This window comes from Chironomus tepperi, unplaced genomic scaffold, assembly GCF_022539635.2.
Source record: "Chironomus tepperi strain 1889 unplaced genomic scaffold, CSIRO-AGI_Ctep_v1 contig_145, whole genome shotgun sequence".
NCBI lineage: Eukaryota > Metazoa > Arthropoda > Insecta > Diptera > Chironomidae > Chironomus > Chironomus tepperi.
The window spans coordinates 1-9,402 of record NW_027226267.1 but is presented as its reverse complement, the minus strand read 5'-3'; the positions used below and the strand labels follow the sequence as shown (position 1 = coordinate 9,402).

General features: G+C 38.0%; 1 pseudogene; it reads right to left on the bottom strand.

The window, feature by feature from the left end:
* Nucleotides 1-1,806: 1,806 nt before the first annotated feature.
* On the bottom strand, nucleotides 1,807-4,143 carry LOC139087950 (uncharacterized; annotated as a pseudogene).
* Nucleotides 4,144-9,402: the final 5,259 nt, after the last annotated feature.

Here is a 9,402-nt window from a genome sequence, read left to right as displayed (position 1 = left end):
TTTATCAAATAAACGGCGTATCTATCTTTTGCCTGCTTTCTCTAAATTATATGTTCGAAAATTCGATCAATTCTTCTCCTGCTGTCGTCTTCATACACATAATAAATATTTAAGAATATAAATTTGACAAGCTCTAGAACACTGAAAATCAGGTTGTAACTGTGTTTACGGAAAAAAAAATGAGATTGTCAAATATTTATTCAAATAGAATTAGCAAAAGCTATTCTATTAAGATGCGTTCAGAGATTCGAGTGAAGTGAAACATGTGCGGTAACACTGTATATGCTGTACCTTTTCAGCAAATGGGACACTTTATGCTGCGAATGAATAAGACCCGAGGTACACAAATAAAGAATGATCTGCTGCACTCCTTTTATTATCATCAAATGGAAGCAACCTTCGTAAGGCGTACATGTGTCTATCGGAAATGAGCTGGTTTATTTGTGTTAGTAAAAGAGGCTAAGCGAGAGGAACCTCTAGAGTTCCGTTTCGGTATCTTTTTCATTTGTGTCTGTCACTCGGGCAAATAATATGAATTGATTTTTTCTTTGATGTTGCAATTGAAGCATCAATGATTTATTTTTTCGAACGTATAAATCATCGAAATGGCGAGAACATCAAATTGAAACCTGTATTTGGAAAGCTATTCCTTTTTTCCATGGATTATTTAAACTGATTTAACCTGTTTTATTTATCAAAAAAAATTCTACGAACTGGTGTTATTGCCATTTAATATAAATCAGTTGCAAACTGTGTATGCATATTTGGATTGTTGTCACATACATGTGTTTCAAAGCATAGCTTAACGTGTACATTTTGTGCATGCCACCATATTTTGATTTAACCACATATACTTTTGATATTTTATTAGATCGATTCTATATCCTAAACTAAATAAAAATTGTTACCTTGAAAAAAAATTGCAGCTATTTATAAAATAATGCTTTTATGTGAAGATAACGATTTTGACTTTACATATCAAAGAAAATAAAGTTTATCGTCTCATTCGAAATTCGTTTTCATTGACTTTTTTGTGCTTTTATACATTTTACATAAAACAGCAATAAACATAACGACAACAAAACATGATCCAGAACAACTAATGCCCATTTAATATTTGCATATTCATCATATTCATAATCATTATCAATATGTCCGTGCCGACAAATTTTCGGGCGATTCATCATTTAATAAATGTACATTTTTTAAATTAAATATTCCATATGTCTGTAATGTCTCTTCGATATTTGTTATTATTGATTCCATTGACCTTTCATCATTATTATTCGCTTTCGATGCATTTGGACAATTGACAATGCCATTGCATAATAAAATGTTTGGGTAAACAAATTGTAGGATTTCCGGGACAAACAAAGTCACACTTTAACATTTAGGTTCACCTCAGAGTGTACCGTCAGCATTTCTGGTAAATGGAAAAGTTCAACCATACTAAACGGAAAGCACTCTTTCCAGGAAAACGATTGTCTCCCTGTGTATTGAATTATAACTGGCAGTGGATCATCATTGGTGTTATCGAGTGCACCAAGCTCTGCAGTTGATAAAATTGGCAAATCTTTTGCCATTGTTGCATTTTCTGACATACAATAAATCGGTTCAACGACCAGCAAGATATACTTCTAATTTTTCCAATTTCAACTTCCATAAATACCAAATTTCGCCTTATCAATACTCAACCATAACCATACAGCCGAAACTTTCAATTCCCATATACATATTTAACATTCTTCTGTGGCGTGCCAGTGAGTGGTAAGCCGAATGCATTTTTATGCGGAAATACCAATTCACCATCTGCCTTTGGCCGAGAGTAATATCACCACATAAAGGCGGATGCACAAACTCATAATTTGCTGTAAAGAGTGTATTTGGATATTTGAAATAATGTTGTGTTGCATACTGTCCAAGTACCATCATTTCTAAGTTCATTTGATTGTCAGATGATATGATATGTACGACGTGGAATATTATCGCAAAAGATGCCAAACGGTGTTGAGTCTTATTCTTCTCTTCCCATATTATTATCTTATCAACACGTTCTTCGTGGCATCTGGTGCATGTAGGTGAAACTGTGTAAGGAGATTCTTTAAAGGAAATTGATATCATTTCAATTACAACACGTGCAAAAGCTCTTTTGTCGTTAACAAACTTATATTGGTAACGTACATCACTTTAGTATTTTTCAAATCGCTTGTAAATAAGAGTATTTAATGTAGATCGTAAAATACCATGGGGATGTTCCCATGCGTAAAATATTTCATCACATAATGTATTTGGAACGCCTGAACCAAACTTTGTATTATTGAAGAAATCATAATGACCCCAATAATACAATGAACTTCCACTATATGATCCTGTACGGCTCACAAATTTAACAAACATTGAACGTCCGGTACTAACAAAGTCAACCTTCTCCATTGGCTTGGAAAATGTATCGCAGAATGTCTTAATAACTCGTGATGGATCTGGATAGCGTCTGCATCATAAATTGTCAATGATTCAGCACAGTCTCCTTCTGCTTTTACTATTGGCGCTTCTATGCGATTTATGCGGAAACTGTTTTTTTTTTTTGTTGTAACATTGACGATTCCGATTTTGTTTCGTAGCTATTATTGTGGCAGTTCCAAGAAGAAAAAAGAGGAAAAAAAAAAGAAAATAATTTATAAAATAAACTTTTTCGTTTCAATAAAGATTAATATTCCGCAAGAGCTACAGTTGCCGCTTTTTTTCATTTACTCTGTTTCTTAAAGTCTCTTTATTATATATGTGTTGTTTTGCTTTTATGATATGAAAATAAAGGCATGAAATAATGATAAAGGTTTTTCCTTTTACATATTTTTTCTTACTTTAAAAGAATTTTTTTGCTCCCCTATCTTTCCACACAGGGGTAGCCTGAAAGTTTGAGCATAGGCCTGAGCGACACAAATGAAGAAGGCTCCTGTAAATAACTTAAACATCAAATGGAACCCAGCTTCTTGAAAGGAGGCTCTTGATAAAGACAGTGTAGCAATTTGCAAGTGATAGCCAGTGTTAGACATTAATTGAGAGGCCGTGGGCCACAGCTAATTTGTATAGCCAGCAAAGTAAGTAAGTAAGTAAATGAAGCCGGCGTCCGTTTAGGCCCCATACGGCTGCAAGCTCGTAAGAAGTTAAGCGGAACCTTTTGTTCCGCTCGGGAAAAGAGATTTGAAATTTTTTGAATGGATCTCAAAATTTAGGTGGTTTTGGAATTTATTTAATTCCAAAAAAAGCAGGGGAGTGAGAGTTTAAACCATCCTGAATATACCCCTGTTTGCACATCCATCCCTTTACATTTTCCGAGTCAGTCGATGAAATTTCAACGTTTTTATATTTTCCAGCTCTTGAATGAGAGAAGAAAGGAAACTTTTTATATTTAGAAAAAGTTTTGAGGGGATGAAAGCTCATTTTTTATGACTTACGAAAGTTCGAGAAATAAATTCCGATTATTTTTCGGGTTTTTCTTAATAAAATTATGTTTTCATGGATACAATTTCCACCCTTCTTTAACCGAGAATATTCAAAATAAAGGATGTTTGAAGGTTTCTTTTCATTTCTCTTCTGCAAAAAATTTTCATCGCTCTTCTAAGAACTTGTTACTATACAGAAATTATTTATTAAAAATTCCAAAAAATTACATAAAATAATGAAGAATGAAGTGGCAGAAAATTTGAATATTTAGACTCGATCAAAATTATTTAATTAATTTGATTTTTTAAATAGCTCTGGGCACAAAGATTGTTAGCTATTTTTATGTGCCAGTGATTGTTTCATATAATTACATTGTATTAAAGTCGTAGCATAGAAATTTAGTCATTTAAAATTCAAAAATTACCTTGGAAAATAAAGTCGACAATTTCATTTTCCACGCCTTGAATATGATAGTTGCATGATGTATTTGGTGGATACCAATGAGCAACACTCAAAAAATATTCCCTGGAGGCACTTGTAAGTTTCAGCATTTGAGCTAAGGAGCCAATCGCATACATCATTCTTAATTCCAGTTGGTCTAACATATCTAGGCCAATTTCCAACATTAAATGAAATCCTGTATTCAATAATGACCAGTTGTAGATGATACAAATTCTACGTACATATGTTGTGATGTTCCTGAATAATAATGATGCACAAAAAAAGAGAAAATCAGAAACTATTAAGAGAATATAAATTGATCATAAAATTAACATAATACTGGAATGGGTACTGTCTATTCCACAAAATTGTCCAATAACTGAGCGTTTTCATCACGTCCGTCGAACGGCTAACCAATCATATGGGCAATGCTCAGGGCCTGATCCAATTTCTTTCGCCGACAAGTAATCAGATTTTCTACACCTGTTGATAAGATACAAGGGATTATCAATCAGAAATCATCATAAAATATTTCAATGTTCATATTTGGAAATCTTTAAAGCTTTTGTGATTCCTTTAGTAAATTGACATTGGAATGTTTAATACTTCATAGAAATCAGTTTGAAAATTCAAAAATAAATCAAGAGAAAACCTCGAAGTCGACACGGCAAAAAGTGAAAGAGACTTGTTGTTGATATTTACAATAGCTTTTCTGTTTCAAATCTATCTTAGTGTCACTCAATCTGTGCTTCGTTATAAAAATCTTTTCTTCTCCATCTTCTTATACATACTTTTCTTTCGACTCAGTTTTGCAAACATCAGATTTTATAAAAGAAAGCCATCCAAAGAAGCAAAAAAACAAACAATAAAAATCGATAATGATATTAGAATGAAAATACTTTATAAAAAAAAATCTTTTAAAAAAACCTCGTTTTTCGCGTGACTAAAAAAGGAGAGTGAAATTTTAAGATTTTTAAAATCATAAACATGCACCTTGACTATCGTAAGTTCTACAACTTAAAAACGAGGGCGCTTGTTAAAAGAACTTCATCAAAGCTTTGCGCCCTGTTTTAAGTTGTAGAACTTACGATAAGGTCAAGGTGCATGTTTGTAATTCATGTGTGGTCTCAACTTTCAAACCAATTTCTCTACAATACAAAATAAAATTTATTTTTTACTTTTTAGTCCACGCGAAAAACGAGGTTTTTTTTTAAAAAGTTTTTTTTATAAAGTATTTTATTTTCAACTTTTTTAGTCAAATGATTATTTAATTTAATATTTTGGTATAAGTTTGAAGAACTAAGCTAGATCGATAGGCAAGCTTCGCTTGGCATAAGTTTGAGAGAACTAAGTTAGGTTGATAGGCCAAGCTTCGCTTGGCATAAGTTTGAAGAACTAAGCTAGATTGATAGGCCAAGCTTCGCTTGGCATAAGTTTGGAGAACTAAGTTAGACCGATAGGCCAAGCTTCGCTTGGCATAAGTTTGAAGAACTAAGCTAGGCCGATAGGCAAGCTTCGCTTGGCATAAGTTTGAAGAACTAAGCTAGATTGATAGGCCAAGCTTCGCTTGGCATAAGTTTGAAGAACTAAGCTAGACTGATAGGCCAAGCTTCGCTTGGCATAAGTTTGAAGAACTAAGCTAGACCGATAGGCCAAGCTTCGCTTGGCATTTGAAGAACTAAGTTAGATCGATAGGGCCGTGCTTCGCTTGGCATAAGTTTGAAGAACCGCACGATAGGCCAAGCTTCGCTTGGCATAAGTTTGAAGAACTAAGCTAGACACTGATAGGCCAAGCTTCGCTTGGCATAAGTTTGAAGAACTAAGCTAGGCTTGATAGGCCAAGCTTCTGCTTGGCATAAGTTTGAAGAACTAAGCTAGACTGATAGTCCAAGCTTCGCTTGGCATAAGTTTGAAGAACTAAGCTAGACTGATAGGCCAAGCTTCGCTTGGCATAAGTTTGAAGAACTAAGCTAGACTGATAGGTCAAGCTTCGCTTGGCATAAGTTTGAAGAAACTAAGCTAGATTGATAGGCAAGCTTCGCTTGGCATAAGTTTGAAGAACTAAGCTAGACCGATAGGCCAAGCTTCGCTTGGCATAAGTTTGAAGAACTAAGCTAGACCGATAGGCCAAGCTTCTCTTGGCATAAGTTTGAAGAACTAAGCTAGAGCGATAGGCCAAGCTTCGCTTGGCATAAGTTTGAAGAACTAAGCTAGGTTGATAGGCCAAGCTTCCGCTTGGCATAAGTTTGAAGAACTAAGCTAGATCGATAGGGCAAGCTTCGCTTGACACAAGTTTGAAGAACCAAGCTAGGTTGATAGGCCAAGCTTCGCTTGGCATAAGTTTGAAGAAACTAAGCTAGACTGATAGGTCAAGCTCCGCTTGGCATAAGTTTGAAGAAATAAGCTAGACTGATAGGCAAGCTTCGCCTGGCATAAGTTTGAAGAACTAAGCTAGGCCGATAGGCCAAGCTTCGCTTGACATAAGTTTGAAGAACTAAGCTAGACTGATAGGCCAAGCTTTGCTTGGCATAAGTTTGAAGAACTAAGCTAGATCGATAGGCCAAGCTTCACTTGGCATTAGTTTGAGAGATCTAAGCTAGACTGATAGGCCAAGCTTCGCTTGGCATAAGTTTGAAGAAACTAAGTTAGACCGATAGGCCAAGCTTCGCTTGGCATAAGTTTGAAGAACTAAGCTAGGCCGATAGGCCAAGCTTCGCTTGGCATAAGTTTGAAGGAACTGTTTAGCTGAGAAGCCGATAGGCCAAGCTTCGCTTGGCATAAGTTTGAAGAAATAAGCTAGACTGATAGGCCAAGCTTCGCTTGGCATAAGTTTGAAGAACTAAGTTAGACTGATAGGCCAAGCTTTCGCTTGGCATAAGTTTGAAGAACCAAGCTAGACTGATAGTCAAGCTTCGCATAAGTTTGAAGAACTAAGCTAGGTTGATAGGTTAAGTCGCTTGACATAAGTTTGAAGAACTGTTAGACCGATAGGTCAAGCTTCTGCTTGGCATAAGTTTGAAGAAATAAGCTAGACTGATAGGCACAAGTTTTCGCTTGGCATAAGTTTGAAGAACTAAGCTAGTTACCGATTGGCCAAGCTTCGCTTGGCATAAGTTTGAAGAACTAAGCTAGACTGATAGGCCAAGTTCTCTGCTTGGCATAAGTTTGAAGAACTAAGCTAGACTGATAGGCCAAGCTTCACTTGGCATAAGTTTGGAGATCTAAGCTAGAGCTGATAGGCCAAGCTTCGCTTGGCTTAAGTTTGAAGGAACTAAGCTAGACTGATAGGCCAAGCTTCGCTTGGCATAAGTTTGAAGAACTAAGCTAGATCGATAGGCAAGCTTCGCTTGGCATAAGTTTGAAGAACTAAGCTAGACCGATAGGCCAAGCTTCGCTTGGCATAAGTTTGAAGAACTAAGCTAGACCGATAGGCCAAGCTTCGCTTGGCATAAGTTTGAGGAACTAAGCTAGACCGACAGGCCAAGCTTCGCTTGGCATAAGTTTGTAGAACTAAACTAGACCGATAGGCAAAGCTTCGCTTGGCATAAGTTTGAGGAACTAAGCTAGACCGACAGGCCAAGCTTCGCTTGGCATAAGTTTGAGGAACTAAGCTAGACCGATAGGCCAAGCTTCGCTTGGCATAAGTTTGAAGAACTAAGCTAGACCGATAGGCCAAGCTTCGCTTGGCATAAGTTTGAGGAAACTAAGCTAGACCGATAGGCCAAGCTTCGCTTGGCATAAGTTTGAAGAACTAAGCTAGACCGATAGGCCAAGCTTCGCTTGGCATAAGTTTGAAGAACTAAGCTAGACCGATAGGCCAAGCTTCGCTTGGCATAAGTTTGAAGAACTAAGCTAGACCGATAGGCCAAGCTTCGCTTGGCATAAGTTTGAAGCACTAAGCTAGACCGATAGGCCAAGCTTCGCTTGGCATAAGTTTGAAGAACTAAGCTAGACCGATAGGCCAAGCTTCGCTTGGCATAAGTTTGAGAAACTAAGCTAGACCGATAGGCCAAGCTTCGCTTGGCATAAGTTTGAAGAACTAAGCTAGACCGATAGGCTGCTTCGCTTGGCATAAGTTTGAAGAACTAAGCTAGACCGATAGGCCAAGCTTCGCTTGGCATAAGTTTGAAGAACTAAGCTAGACCGATAGGCCAAGCTTCGCTTGGCATAAGTTTGAAGAACTAAGCTAGACCGATAGGCCAAGCTTCGCTTGGCATAAGTTTGAAGAACTAAGCTAGACCGATAGGCCAAGCTTCGCTTGGCATAAGTTTGAGGAACTAAGCTAGACCGATAGGCCAAGCTTCGCTTGGCATAAGTTTGAAGAACTAAGCTAGACCGATAGGCCAAGCTTCGCTTGGCATAAGTTTGAGGAACTAAGCTAGACCGATAGGCCAAGCTTCGCTTGGCATAAGTTTGAAGAACTAAGCTAGACCGATAGGCCAAGCTTCGCTTGGCATAAGTTTGAGGAACTAAGCTAGACCGATAGGCCAAGCTTCGCTTGGCATAAGTTTGAAGAACTAAGCTAGACCGATAGGCCAAGCTTCGCTTGGCATAAGTTTGAAGAACTAAGCTAGACCGATAGGTCAAGCTTCGCTTGGCATAAGTTTGAAGAACTAAGCTAGACCGATAGGCCAAGCTTCGCTTGGCATAAGTTTGAGGAACTAAGCTAGACCGATAGGCCAAGCTTCGCATGGCATAAGTTTGAGGAACTAAGCTAGACCGATAGGTCAAGCTTCGCTTGGCATAAGTTTGAAGAACTAAGCTAGACCGATAGGCCAAGCTTCGCTTGGCATAAGTTTGAAGAACTAAGCTAGACCGATAGGCCAAGCTTCGCTTGGCATAAGTTTGAAGGACTAAGCTAGACCGATAGGCCAAGCTTCGCTTGGCATAAGTTTGAAGAACTAAGCTAGAGACCGATAGGCCAAGCTTCGCATGGCATAAGTTTGAGGAACTAAGCTAGACCGATAGGCCAAGCTTCGCTTGGCATAAGTTTGAAGAACTAAGCTAGACCGATAGGCCAAGCTTCGCTTGGCATAAGTTTGAGGAACTAAGCTAGACCGATAGGCCAAGCTTCGCATGGCATAAGTTTGAGGAACTAAGCTAGACCGATAGGCCAAGCTTCGCTTGGCATAAGTTTGAGGAACTAAGCTAGACCGATAGGCCAAGCTTCGCTTGGCATAATTTTGAGGAACTAAGCTAGACCGATAGGCCAAGCTTCGCATGGCATAAGTTTGAGGAACTAAGCTAGACCGATAGGTCAAGCTTCGCTTGGCATAAGTTTGAAGAACTAAGCTAGACCGATAGGCCAAGCTTCGCTTGGCATTAGTTTGAGGAACTAAGCTAGACCGATAGGCCAAGCTTCGCATGGCATAAGTTTGAGGAACTAAGCTAGACCGATAGGGCCAAGCTTCGCTTGGCATAAGTTTGAGGAACTAAGTTAGACCGATAGTTAAGCTTCGCTTGGCATAAGTTTGAGGAACTAAGCTAGACTGATAGTTACCGCTTGGCATAAGTTTG